The following is a 15,231-nucleotide window of genomic DNA, read 5'->3' on the forward strand; positions in this document are numbered from 1 at the left end:
CCCTTGATTCCAAAGTGGTTTTGGAATACTCTATTTCTTGCCTCTTGGAGTGATTTATTTTTCTTTAGGAGTCATGATCTTAGTGGGTATAATTTAGTGATCACGGATAAACACACCGAACTTAGAGGTTTGCTTGTCCTCAAGCAAAAGAAAAGAAAGGAGAGGGATAGAAGGAGAGCTAGTGTCGAATGGTGGATTTAAAAGGGAGGGGGGTGGGTTTTCGAAATTTTAAAAAAAATAAGATAGAAGATATGATTTAAAAAAAATAAGTATGATATGAAAAGATGTGATTTAAAATTGAAAAGATATGAAAGATATTTGAAAAAGATAAATTTGGATTTTGAAAAAGATAATGTGGAGATTTGAAAAAGATATTGATGAGTTGAAAGGAATTTAGAAGGAAAAGAGATAGATTTGTTTTGGAAATTTTTGAAAAAGAGTTGGATTGGATTGAAAAAGAATTTGTGTTTATGGATTAAGATACATTTGATATTTTTAAAGTAGGATTTTTAGAAATTAGGGATTTTAGAAATCAGGGTTTGTAACATGTTTATGCAAGAAATCATGAATTGAAACATGAAAATTAAAATTAAGTAAAAATTATGAAGTAAAAATGAATTTACCTCCTCCCCACCATCTTGGCGTTAAACACCCAAACGCTGCATGTCTTGGGCATTTAACGCCCAATTGCTGCTTCTCCTGGGCGTTCAACACCCAGCTGTTGCTTCTTTCTGGCGTTGAACACCAGGAACTCCTTTGTAACTGGGCGTTTTTTTGAACACCCAGGACACTGTAAATCTGGCGTTAAATGCACAGAAGGAGCTTCTTTCTGGCGTTCAACGCCCAGAAGATGCTTCTTTCTGGCGTTTAACGCCCAGATAGCTATCCTTACTGGCGTTCAACGCCCAGTGGATACTTCTTTTGGGCGTTGAACGCCCAAAACAGACTTTTACTGGCGTTTTCTTGCCAGTGAGCTCTCTTTCTCTGTTTTGTGTGCTGAATCCTTCTGTAACCCTGTGAACTTATACAATTGACTCTTTACCTTAGTAGCAATGAACTTTATATAAATAAATAAAATCAAGAATAGGGCAAAATAACAGAAAAAGTCTTCCCAATGGCTGGGTTGCCTCCCAGCAAGCACTTCTTTATTGTCTTTAGCTGGACCTTGCTGAGCTTTTAATCTAGCTTCAGCCTTGAGCACTCTTGCTCAACATTTCCTTCAAGATAGTGCTTGATTCTCTGTCCATTAACAATGAACTTCTTATCAGAATCAATGTCTTGAAGCTCCACATAACCATATGGTGATAAACTTGTAATCATATATGGTCCCCTCCACCGGGATTTCAGTTTCCCTGGGAATAGCCTTAGCCTAGAGTTAAATAACAGAACTTTTTGTCCTGGTTCAAAGATTCTAGATGACAGCTTTCTGTCATGCCACCTTTTAGATTTCTCTTTATAAAGCTCAGCATTTTCGAAAGCAGTGAATCTGAATTCCTCTAGCTCATTCAACTGGAGCAATCTTTTTTCTCCAGCTAATTTGGCATCAAAGTTTAGGAATCTGGTTGCCCAGTAGGCCTTATGTTCCAGTTCCACGGGCAGGTGACAAGCCTTACCATACACAAGTTGGTACGGAGAGGTCCCTATAGGAGTCTTGAATGTTGTTCTGTAAGCCCACAGAGCATCATCCAAGCTTCGTGCCCAATCCTTTCTACAGGTACTTACAGTCCATTCCAGGATTCTTTTCAGTTCTCTGTTAGAAACTTTAGCTTGCCCATTTGTCTGTGGATGATATGGAGTCGCCACCTTGTGGCGAATCCCATACCGGACCATGGCAGAGTAAAGCTGTTTGTTGCAGAAGTGAGTGCCCCCATCACTGATTAGTACCCTAGGGACACCAAACCTACTGAATATATGTTTCTGGAGGAACTTCAGCACTGTTTTAGTATCATTGGTAGGTGTGGCAATGGCCCCTACCCATTTTGATACATAGTCAACTGCCACCAGAATATAAGTGTTTGAGTATGATGGTGGGAAAGGCCCCATGAAATCAATTCCCCATACATCAAACAACTCAATCTCCAAGATTCCTTGTTGAGGCATGGCGTAACTATGAGGCAAATTACCAGCTCTTTGGCAACTGTCACAGTTACGTACAAACTCTCGGGAATCTCTGTAGAGTGTAGGCCAGTAGAAACCACATTAAAGGACCTTGGTGGCTGTTCGCTCACCTCCGAAATGACCTCCATATTGTGACCCATGGCAATGCCCCTTCTGCTGGCTCTATTCGGGACAGATGATCAACCACTTGGTTTTCTGTCCCTTTTCTGTCTCTTATTTCTATATCAAACTCTTGCAGAAGCAATACCCATCTTATAAGCCTGGGTTTTGAATCCTGCTTTGTAAATAGATATTTAAGAGCAGCATGGTCAGTGTACACAATCACTTTTGATCCTACTAAGTATGATCTAAACTTGTCAATGGCATAGACTACTGCAAGCAATTCCTTTTATGTGGTTGTGTAATTTTTATGGGCATCATTTAAAACACGGCTAGCATAATAAATGACATGCAGAAGTTTGTCATGCCTCTGCCCCAGTACTGCTCAAATGGCGTGATCACTGGTATCACACATTAATTCGAATGGTAATGTCCAGTCTGGTGCAGAGATAACTGGTGCTATGACCAGCTTAGCTTTCAGAGTTTTAAATGCCTGCAGGCACTCTGTGTCAAACAAAAATGGCGTGTCAGCAGCTAGCAGGTTGCTTAGAGGTTTTGCAATTTTTGAAAAATCCTTTATAAACCTCCTATAGAATCCTGCATGCCCCAGAAAGCTTCTGATTGCCTTAACATTGGCAGGTGGTGGTAATTTTTCAATTACCTCTATTTTAGCTTGATCAACCTCTATTCCCTTGTTTGAAATTTTATGCCCAAGGACAATCCCTTCAGTCACCATAAAGTGACATTTTCCCAGTTTAAAACCAGGTTAGTCTCTTGGCATCTTTTCAAAACCAGTGTCAGGTGATCAAGACAGGAGCTGAATGAGTCTCCATATACTGAGAAGTCATCCATGAAGACTTCCAAAAATTTTTCTATCATATCAGAGAAAATAGAGAGCATGCATCTCTGAAAGGTTGCAGGTGCATTACACAGCCCAAATGGCATCCTTCTATAAGCAAATACTCCAGATGGACATATGAATGCTGTTTTCTCTTGATCCTGGGGATCTACTGCAATTTGGTTAGAGCCTGAATAGCCATCCAAAAAGCAGTAATAATCATGACCTACTAGTCTCTCTAGCATCTGGTCTATGAATGGTAAAGGAAAATGATCCTTCCTGGTGGCTGTATTGAGCCTTCTGTAGTCAATACACATGCGCCACCCTGTAACTGTTCTTGTAGGAACCAGTTCATTTTTTTCATTATGAACCACTGTCATGCCTCCCTTTTTGGGGACAACTTGAACAGGGCTCACCCAGGGGCTGTCAGAAATAGGATAAATGATCCCAGCCTCCATTAATTTGGTGACCTCTTTCTGCACCACTTCCTTCATTGCAGGATTTAGCCGCCTCTGTGGTTGAACCACTGGCTTAGCATTGTCCTCCAATAAGATCTTGTGCATGCATCTAGCTGGGCTTATACCCTTAAGGTCACTTATGGACCACCCAAGAGCTGTCTTGTGTGTCCTTAACACTTGAATTAGTGCTTCCTCTTCCTGTGGATTTAAAGCAGAGCTTATGATCACTGGAAAAGTATCACCTTCTCCCAGAAATTCATATTTCTGGGATGCTGGTAATGGTTTGAGCTCGGGTTTAGGAGGTTTTTCCTCTTCCTGAGGAAATTTCAGAGACTCTTTCAATTCCTCTGAATCCTCTAGATCAGGCGGAACATCTTTAAAGATGTTTTCCAGCTCTGATTCGAGACTCTCAGCCATGTTGATCTCCTCCACCAAAGAGTCAATAAGATCAACTTTCATACAGTCTTTTGGTGTGTCTGGATGCTGCATGGCATTGACAGCATTCAACTTAAACTCATCCTCATTGACTCTCAGGGTGACTTCCCCCTTTTGAACATCAATGAGAGTTCGTCCAGTTGCTAGGAAATGTCTTCCTAGAATGAGAGTAGCACTCTTGTGCTCCTCCATCTCCAGCACTACGAAGTCAGTGGGAAAGGCGAATGGGCCAACCTGACAATCATGTCCTCAATCACGCCTGATGGATATTTAATAGAGCCATCAGCAAGTTGGAGACATATCCGGGTTGGTTTAACTTCTTCAGTTAAACCAAGCTTTCTGATAGTGGATGCAGGTATTAGGTTGATGCTTGCTGCAAGATCACATAAGGCTGTCTTGGTGCAATTACCCTCTAATATGCATGGTATCAGAAAGCTTTCGGGATCTTTAAGCTTTTCAGGGAAGCTTTTCAGAATGACTGCACTGCATTCTTCAGTGAGGAGAACTTTTTCAGTTTCTCTCCAATCCTTCTTATGACTTAAGATCTCTTTCATGAACTTGGCATAAGAAGGTATTTGCTCAAGTGCTTCTGCAAACAGAATCTTTATTTCAAGAGTCCTGAGATAATCTACAAAGCGAGCAAATTGCTTATCCTGCTCCTCTTGGCAGAGTTTTTGAGGATAAGGTATCTTGGCTTTATATTCCTCAACTTTGGTTGCTGCAGGTTTATTTCCTACAGAAGTGGTTGAAGAAGCCCTTTTAGAGGGGTTGTCATCAGCACTTGTGTGTGTTTGATCCCTCACTAGCAATTGAATGCCAGGGTTGGAAGCTGGAGTGACGTTAGATGCCAACTCCTCAGCTGTTCCTGGCGTCTGAACGCCAGAACTGTGCTTCCTTTGGGTGTTCAACGCCAGTTCCTTGCTTGTTTCTAGCGTTGAACGCCAGTCCTGAGCATGGTTTGGGCGTTCAGCGCCAGCCTTCCACCCAATTTCTGGCGTTTTAGCGCCAGAATTATTTTTCCCCGGGCTCTTACTGTCCTCAGATGGAATTTGGGTAGTTTGCTCATTTCTTGGCTTCCTGCTGCCTTGAGGTGGGGTATTTAATGTTTTCCCACTTCTTAATTGAACTGCTTGGCATTCTTCTGTTATTTGTTTTGATAGCTGCTGCTTTGTTTGCTTTAATTGTTCTTCCATATTTATATTAGCCATCCTTGTCTCTTGTAGTCTCTCCTTGAATTCGACTAACTGTTTTGTTAGAAAATCCAATTGCTGATTGAATTCAATAGCTTGTTCAGCAGGACTGAGTTCAGTAGTCACTGTTTTAGCCTCTTCTTTCATGGAAGGTTCACTGCTTAGGTACAGATGCTAATTTTTGGCAACTGTATCAATGAGCTCTTGAGCTTTTTCAATTGTCTTTCTCATGTGGATAGATCCACCAGCTGAGTAGTCTAGAGATATCTGAACTCTTTCTGTAAGCCCATAATAGAAGATGTCTAGCTGAACCCACTCTTTCTTAGCATCTCTCTGTATCTCTCCCAGGCATCATAAAGATATTTATTATCTCCTTGTTTAAAGCCTTGGATGTCCAGCCTTAGCTGTGTCATCCGTTTTGGAGGAAAGTATTGATTCAGGAATTTTTCTGACAGTTGTTTCCATGTCCTTATGCTAGCCTTAGGTTAGTTATTTAACCACCTCTTAGCTTGATCTTTTACAGCAAATGGAAACAGTAATAATCTGTAGACATCCTGATCTACTTCCTTATCATGTACTGTGTCAGCAATTTGTAAAAACTGTGCCAAAAACTCTGTAGGTTCTTCCTGTGGAAGACCGGAATACTGGCAACTTTGCTGCACCATGATAATGAGCTAAGGATTCAACTCAAAGCTACTGACTCCGATGGAGGGTATACAGATACTACTCCCATATGAAGCAGTAGTGGGGTTAGCATATAACCCCAGAGTCCTTCTGTACTGTTCATTTCCACTTAGATCCATGATGGAGAAAGGGAGATGATGTGGCTTTATTTTATTTATTTTATTATATTAAAAAAATTCGAAATAATAAAACTATAATAAAAAAAATTGAAAATATTTTAAGAGGATTTTCGAAAAAAATGAAGAGAGAATAAGTGGTTAGGAGGTTTTGGAAAAGATATGATTTTCTTAAAAACTTGACAACTAAGATATAATAAGATAAAATTTTTGAAATTGAAATCTGAATTTTTATGAAGAATTTCGAAATATTAGCTTAAAAATAGTTAGAAAAGATATTTTTTTTTGAATTTAATAAGGAAAGAGAAAAATAATAAAATAGCACAAGATTTAAAATTTTTAGATCTAATGCTCCTTGTTTTCGAAAATTTTGGAGGGAAAACACCAAGGAACACCAAACTTAAAAATTTTAAGATCAAGACACAAGGAAAACTCAAGAACACTTTGAAGAATCACAAGAACCACAAGAACATGAAGGTAGAACACCAAACTTAAAATTTTTAGCAAACCAAACTAAAATTTTCGAAAATTATAGAAAGATTAACAAGAAAATACCAAACTTAAAGTTTGGCACAAGATTTAATCAAAGAAAAATTATTTTTGAAAAAAAGAAGATTTTAACAAGAAGATACCCAATTACCAAGAACATAGACCAACGCTCTAGCCAATTGGGCAGTAAATGTAACACTTGTTTTGAAGAAGTATTTTTTAATAACTAAAAAAAAAAACTCAATTATTAGTAAAAAAAATTTTGAAAAATTTAAAAAAAAAAAAGAGAAAATAAGGATTTAAAAAAAATAATTTCAACCAAAAACAATAATAGAAGATTCTAAACCAAAAAGAAAAATTTTTCCTAATCTAAGCAACAAAATAAACCGTCAGTTGTCCAAACTCGAACAATCCCCGGCAACGGCGCCAAAAACTTGGTGCACGAAAATTACTTCACACTATGTAATTCCGCACAACTAACCAGCAAGTGCACTGGGTCGTCCAAGTAATACCTTACGTGAGTAAGGGTCGAATCCCACGGAGATTGTTGGCTTGAAGCAATCTATGGTTATCTTGTAACTCTTAGTCAGGAAAACAATTCACTTATCAAATTGAATTACGAAAAATAAGAGAGTATGAAATAAATACTTATTATGCAGTAATGGAGAATATGTTGGGGTTTTGGAGATGCTTTGTCTTCTGAATTTCAGCGTTTCTCTTGTATTCCTCTTCCCTCATGCATGCAAAAGTGCAAAGTTCCTTCCATGGCAAGCTCTATGTAAGGTGTCACCGTTGTCAATGGCTACTTCCCATCTCCTCAGTGAAAATGGTCCAAATGCTCTGTCACAGCACGGCTAATCATCTAGAGGTTCTCGATCATACTGGAATAGGTTTTGCTATCCTTTTGCGTCTGTCACTACGCCCAGCACTCGCGAGTTTGAAGCCCGTCACAGTCATCCAATCCCAGACTCCTACTCGGAATACCACAGACAAGGTTTAGACTTTCCGGATTCTCCTGAATGACGCCATCAATTCTAGCTTATACCACGAAGATTCTGATTATGGAATCTAAGAGATACTCATTCAATCTAATATAGAATGGAGGTGGTTGTCATGCACACGTTCATGGGTTGAGGAAGGTGATGAGTGTCACGGATCATCACCTTCTCCATAATTAAGCGCGAATGAATATCTTAGATAGGAACACGCATGTTTGAATGGAAAATAGAAGTAATTGCATTAATTCATCGAGACGCTGCAGAGCTCCTCACCCCCAACAATGGGATTTAGAGACTCATACTGCCAAAAGGTACAAATTTCAGATCTAAAATATCATGAGATACAAAATAAATCTCTAAAAGTTGTTTAAATACTAAACTAGTAACCTAGGTTTACAGAAAATGAGTAAACTATGATAGATAGTGTAGAAATCCACTTCTGGGGCCCACTTGGTGTGTGCTGGGGCTGAGACTAAAGCTTCTCACGTGCCTAGGCTGTTTTGGGCGTTCAACTCCAGGTTGTAACCTGTTTCTGGCGTTGAACTCCAACTTGTAACCTGTTTCTGGCGCTGGACGCCAGACTGCAACATGGAACTGGTGTTGAACGCCAGTTTACGTCATCTATCCTTGAGAAAAGTATGGACTATTATATATTTCTGGAAAGCCCTTGATGTCTACTTTCCAACGAAATTGGAAGCGCTCCAATTGGACTCCTGTAGCTCCATAAAATCCATTCCGAGCGCAGAGAGGTCAGAATCCAACAACATCAGCAATCCTTTTTCAGCCCGAATCAGATTTTTGCTCAGCTCCCTCAATTTCAGCAAGAAAATACCTGAAATTATAGAAAAGCACACAAACTCATAGTAAATTCTAGAAATATGAATTTTCCTAGAAACTAATGAAAATATACTAAAAACTACATGAAATTAACCCCAAAAAGCGTATAAAATATCCGTTCATCACATACAAAATCACAAAGTGCCATTTTCAAAACAAACCAATTTCAACCCTTTTCAAGATCAACCAAAACATGCCAAAAATCAACCTCAAGCCTCCTCAACTCATACATTAACATTTTTATCAAATTCACAAACCACCATCCCACCATTTTAACCCATCTCAATCAAATAACACAATTTCAAACACATTTCCATGTCATATATTCTTCCTCATCCCAATTTCCACCAACACCATTTCCAATCAACCATCATTACATATAATCAATATCATCCTCATCATCAATATGCTTTCACCCACAATTCAACCTCAATCAATTATCAAGCATATATCAAAACCATGCATATATCTCTCATGTATCATACCATCAAAACATCAATATTCATAATCACATATATGATCACGCAATATGTCTTAACCATTTAATAACATCAACAATTCAATTCCTATCTTAGAGCCTCTAGCTTAAGTTTTCACACCACACTACATTTTAGATACAAGAAACCGAGACCATACCGTAGCCGATTTCCCCGCTCAACCCGGAGCACTTCCAAATCACTTTTCCACAAGCTCTCAAGGCTTCAACACCTCCAAGAACAGATTTTTATCACACCAAAGCCCTTTTCTAAACTTTCCAAAACCTCAATCAAGCTCCAACATACATATACACACATCCTAAACCATAATTATCACATCCAAACACAACAACTCAATACCCAAACATCATAAATCCACAAATTCCACTAGCGTTGAGAATCTTACCACACTCAAGGATCAAGGAGACAACATTAATCCTCTCCTTCAAGCTAGTTAGATCCTATAACATCAAAGAGCCCAAAATCTCAATATTTTTCTCCAAAAATTTGAATTTAAGGGCTGAGGAACTGAACTAAAATCGTGACTTACCTCAAGAACAAAGTAGTGGGTTTTGTAGAGCGCATCACGATGAATGCATGGCCGCAAGCGGTGCGGAAATCGGAGCTCCGGATCAAAAGTTATGGTGGTTTGAAGATCAAGTGAGGGTTAGAACCTTGGAAGAGTGTTCTTCCCTTTCTCATCGCATTTCTAGTATGTTTGAGGGTTTAGAGAGGAGAGAGAGTGCTGCTTTTAGGGTTTTAGGTTTAGTTTGGTTGGGTCAAGGGCTCAATATGGGTCCGGTTGGTCCGGTTTAGCCCGTTCGGTGCAATCTTAGGCCGATTTCTTTAAAATTGGTATCGAAATTCTTGTTTTAATCTCTTCTATTTTTGGCTTTCTAGAATAAATTATCATCTATGGGTTAATTAGTCATTAATTAACCGGGTTTTACATACAATATCTACTCCTAAGCTTGAAGTACGTCAAATAGGCTTGATCAACATCAACCCATAAGTCCCAACCTACTTACTAATTAGATTAGTAGTGGGTTGGTGTCAATGGGTATCAAATTGACCACCAAGGATTCTCAAATCACCAATTCATTGAGACCCAATATCTCAAGGTCACTCAATTCTCTTAGTCTAGGCCAAGAGTAAAGAAAACTACTCTAAAACTAGTGAAAGCATTTTAACAAACACCTGGAGTGAAATAAAAGTAAAGATCATAAAATACAAGAATTAATAAAACCCATAAATAATACAAGCAAGAAATCAACACTAGCAATGAAGATAAACATAAAGAGACATGAAAATATAAAATTGCATTAAAAGGAAAATGAAATCAACAAGGGTGTGTGAACATAAAAACAACAAAATAAAGGAAATTAACAACAAGAACTAGAAGAGCAAAGATGTAACAACAAGAAATTAAAAGGGAAAACTAAATCAAAACAAGAATTAAAAGTTGGATCTAAGGAAATTAAACCTAAACTACCCTAAATTCTAGAGAGAAGGAAGAGCTTCTCTCTCTAGAATTCTAACCTACAATATGATGTAAAACTCCACTAATGGCTTCTCCCCCCAATCCCTTGTAATCCTTGGGTTCAAAAGCATTAGAAATGAGTTGGATTTGGGCCTCCTTGAGCTCAAAAATCGCCCCTAGCGTTTTGCCTTTAGTGAAGTCACGTGCCACTTGTCACGCGCACGCATGGGTCACGTATACACATCGCTGGCAACTTCCTCTTCGACACGTGTGCGTGGGTGACGCGTGCGCGTCGCTGGCGAATCTCCTTCTCATGCGTACGCATGGATGACACGTACGCGTGGCCTTGGGTTCAGAAAGTCCTCATTTCTTCATGAATTCTCTATTTTTGGATGCTTTTTCTTCATTCCTTCAACCCAATCTTTGCTTTCTAAATCTGAAATCACTTAACAAACATATCAGGCATCGAATGAAATTAAAGTGAATTAAAATTAGCGATTTAAAGGCCCAAAAAGCATGTTTTTGCTCTTAAGCACAAATTAGGAAAAATTCACAAAACCATGCTATTTCATTGCATAAATGTGAAAAAAGTTGACAAAATTTCCTAAAATCAACACAAGATAAACTACAAAATTGGGGTTTATCAATGTGGCTGAGGTTTTGCAGCGTTATTTGTCACAGGGTTGAGTATCGGTGCTTGCATGTCGTGTTTAAAGTCGTTTTTGTTGCCTTGGAAATGGTCCGAAGCGGCGGCTATTGAAGGACGCGAGAAAAAGGGGTTTTAATCCATTTAGGTTTTGTGAGTTTCGACGAGTTGAGGTAGGGGATTTTATTTTAAAAATCAACAGTTTTTAATTTAAGAATGCCAAAAAGATTACTAAATAATTACAAATATTTTAAAATGCTATACATGATCAATTAATGAGAATTGGTGTGTGATGAACAGATATCTTATACGCTTTTTGGCATCCATTTCATATAGTTTTTAGGCTGTTTTGTTCAAGTTTTATTAAGTTTTCCTAGGTTTTAGTGCAAGAATCACATTTTTGGATTCTACTTTGAGTTTGTGTATTTTTATGCAATTTCAGGTATTTTTTGTTTGAAATTGAGGAGTTGGAGCAAAAGTTAGCAAAAGTCTGATTCAGAGACAGAGAAAGTACTGCAGATGCTGTCCTGATCTGACCTCCCTACACTCGAAAGAGATTTTCTGGAGCTACAGAAGTCAAATGGAGCATTCACAATGGCTAAGCTGACTTCCAGAGCTTTCCAGCAATGGTTAATAGTCTATACTTTGCTTTAGATTAGAAGGCCCAAACTTGGCATCCAACGCCAGCCTCTTACCCCATTCCAGGCGTCCAGCGCCTAAAGGAGGAGACCAGCGTCCAAACGCCCAAAGAGGACCCCTTAGCCAACGTTCAACGCCCTAGAGGCCTCCTAGAATGTGGATCTCAATCAAGCTCAGCCCAAACACTCACCAAGTGGGCCCTAGAAGTGGATTTTAGCACTAAAAACACTGTTTTACCCTTCTTAATGTAATCTTTAGTCATTAGTTTAGTATTTAAATACTTTTTCACCTCTCATTAAAGAGGATGCCATAATTTCGGGTATCATTGTGGTTTCATATTAGTATGAGTTTCTAAACCTCCTAGGTTGAGGGGAGGAGCCCTGTTAAGTTCTTTGAATTAATAAAAGTATTACTGTTTCTCTTCAATCTGTGTTTGATTCAATTCTAAGATGCATATTCATTCTTCAACTTGATGAATGGGATGATCCATGACAATCAGCTCCGTTCTTCATAGTAAGACCGCGTGCCTGACAACCATCCGTGTTCTTCTTGGGTTCGTATGAATACGTGACTGGAAAGCATCGAGCTGCCAGCTTGATTATACATTTCTTAGACGGTTAATCCACGACTTCGTTGGGAACTTCTTGAGACACCAGTTCAACCAAAGTACAGGGAGATTAGGGTCTCTCTGGTAGAGGCTAGAATCCAAAGGCGCAACATTTTTTGATCCGGAAGATCCAACCTTGTTTGTGGCATTTTGACTAGGATCATTAAGGAGAATGGACTGCAGAACTTCACCCTCAATCAGAATGGATTCACACTAATCCTGGGGTTCAGATCTGGAAGAGATTGGCGACCGTGACCATACGGGGTTGATCACATACAGCATGCCATAGAAGAAATTATTCACAATTGAAGAAGACAGTAATACCAGAGTTAATCTAGAAGGACAAAGCATCTCCAAGCCTTAACCATCTTCTTATCACTATTTACATTCAAATTCACAAAGCATTTTATACCCTTTTTCTTTATTCCTTTTTTTTTTTGCAATTAAACATGTCAACCTAGTTTAGATCTCACAAATCCAACAACTCTTCTATCCACCTGACAAAGACCTGCAAGATAGCTATAGCTTGCTTCAAACCACAATCCTTGTGGGATCGACCCTGACTTGCTCAGGTATTACTTGGACAACCCAGTGCACTTGCTGGTACAGTTGTACGAAGTGTGGGATTCGTACACCAAGTTTTTTACGCCGTTGTCGGGGATTGTTCGAGTTTGGACAACTGACGGATTATCTTGTTCCCTAGATCAGATATTGTCTTTAATTTTGTTAGAGTCTTTTATTTTATTTTATTTTTCTTCTTTTTCAAAAAAAATTAAAAACTTTTTCAAAAAACTTTTTTCTTTTATTTGTTTAATCTTTGTTTTTGGTTTGAGTCTTTTGCTTTTGTTCTTGTTGAAATTTTCGAAATTTTTGAGTCTTTCTTTTTAAAAATTTTCAAAAATAGTTTCTTTTGTTTGATTCTTGTGTCAATCTTTAAGTTTGGTATCTTCTTGTGTCTTTTCGTTGAATTTTCAAAAAATTGTGTCTTGGTTTTCAAAAATTTTAAGTTTGGTGTCTTTTGCATATTCTTCTGTTCTTTGAATTCTTTGAGTTTTGTTCTTGCTGTTCTTCTTGGTCTTCAAAGTATTCTTATTTTTCTTTTTGTTTTGATCTTAAAATTTTTAAGTTTGGTGTCTCTTTGTGTTTTTCTTGTTAATTTTCGCACACTAGGTCCCCTTAGGTCTAAAAATTTTAAGTTCGGTGTCTTTTTGTTGTTTTTTTGTTTCTTCGTTAAATTCAAAAATAAAAAATATATCTTTTCTATCTTTATTTTAATTAAAATTTTGAAAACTACATTGAAAATTCAGATTTTAATTTTAAATTATTATCTTATCTTATCTTAGTTTTCAAATTTCAAAATCGAATCTTTTCAAAAATCATATCTTTTTCAAAATCTTATCTTATCTTTTTATCTTTCTTTAAAATTCAAACAAATTAAAATTCAAAATTCAAAAATCTTATCTTATTTTATAATTCGATTTCAAAATTCAAAATTTAAAATTCAAATTTCAAATTTCAAAAATCAAACATTTTCAAAAATCAAATTTTTTTCAAATCTTTATCTTATCTTGTTTCAAATTCAAAAATTCAAAATTTAAAATTTCAAAATTTAAATCTTTAAATTCAAAATTCAAAATTCAAATTTTAAAATTTAAAATTCAAATTTTAATTTTCAAATTTAAAATTTAAATTTTAAATCTTTTTTATTTAAAAATTATCTTTTCTTAACTTCCTTATCTTATCTTTCTTACTCAACTTATCTTATCTTTTCTATCTTATCTTCTTTTAAATTTTAAAATTAAATATTTTTTAAATATTTTCAATTCTTATCTTATCTTGTTGACTTTTTCAAATATTTTTAAATTCAAATCTTTTCTAATCTTCTATCTTATCTTATTTTCAAATCTTTTCCTAATTAGTTACTTATCTTCTCTCTCTTCTTTTTCAAAACTTCCTAACTAATTCTTCTCTCTCCTAATTTTCAAAAATCCCTCCTCTCTTTCTCTATCTTCTTTTTCGAAAATTCATTAATTAATTTTCAATTCTTTTTAATTCATTAAACTTTATTTTCGAATTACATAAATAAATAAAACAAAAAAAAATATTTTAATTCTTGTTTATCTCTCTACTCCTAATATTCGAATTCTTCTTCTCTTCTCTCTATTCTCATTCTTCGTTCTTCTTCACATCTCATAGGGAGTTCTCTATTCTTTGACATAGAGTTCCCGTTCTTCTTCTTCCTTGTTTTCTTTTTCTTATTTATGTATGCAGGAACACTGAAGTCACTATGGATCTAAAGGGGAATATACGAATTAGGAGACCTCTGGGTTCTTATTCATTTGACACTCCTATTGACTCAGATGAATTTAAGGTCAACCTAGATCAGATCCTGCTATTACGACAAAAGTGCCAGTTTCATGGACACTCACAAAAAGGCCCTAGTATATTCATCTCTGACTTTCTGCAGTTCTGTGACACTGTAGAAGCCAATGGAGTTGACCCTGAAGTCCCCAGACTAAAACTCTTCCCATTTGCTCTGAATGATCAAGCAAATGTATGGTGGCATATTAAACTTAGAGGAAGTGTGAACACTTGGGATAAAGTTGTTAACCAATTTCTGAACAGGTTCTCTCCCTCACAGAGACTAGCGAAGCTAGTGACAAATGTCCAAACCTTTAGGCAGAAGGAAAGCGAATCCCTCTGTGATGGTTGGGAGAGGTACAAGTTGATGTTTAGAAATTTCCCTCCCCAAATGTTGTCTGGATAGGGCAAGACAATCATCTTCTATGAAGTTATCTCTAAGATGGCTAGAGAGACAATAGATCACTTTGCTGGCGGTTCTCTGGACCTTATAGAGACACATAAAGAGGCAAATGGGCTTATTGAGCTGGCTGTCAATAGCTAGCACTTACACTCCTGTGTGGAGACCCTAGTCAGGACAGAAGTTCTAAATATGGAGATTGTAGCCACATCTCCTGCTGAGGTTTATACTGCTCCTAGTGCTATGAGTGGTGACCACCCTCAAGGAGACACTCACACCTATGACCAGTGGACACCTGAGTAGGGTAATATTCCTTTTACTGAGTTGTTTGAGGAAGTGCATCCCTATAGGGCCCTCACA

Source organism: Arachis ipaensis, chromosome B4 (genome assembly GCF_059453495.1).
Source record: "Arachis ipaensis isolate K30076 ecotype BB chromosome B4, ASM5945349v1, whole genome shotgun sequence".
In the NCBI taxonomy this organism is placed as follows: domain Eukaryota; kingdom Viridiplantae; phylum Streptophyta; class Magnoliopsida; order Fabales; family Fabaceae; genus Arachis; species Arachis ipaensis.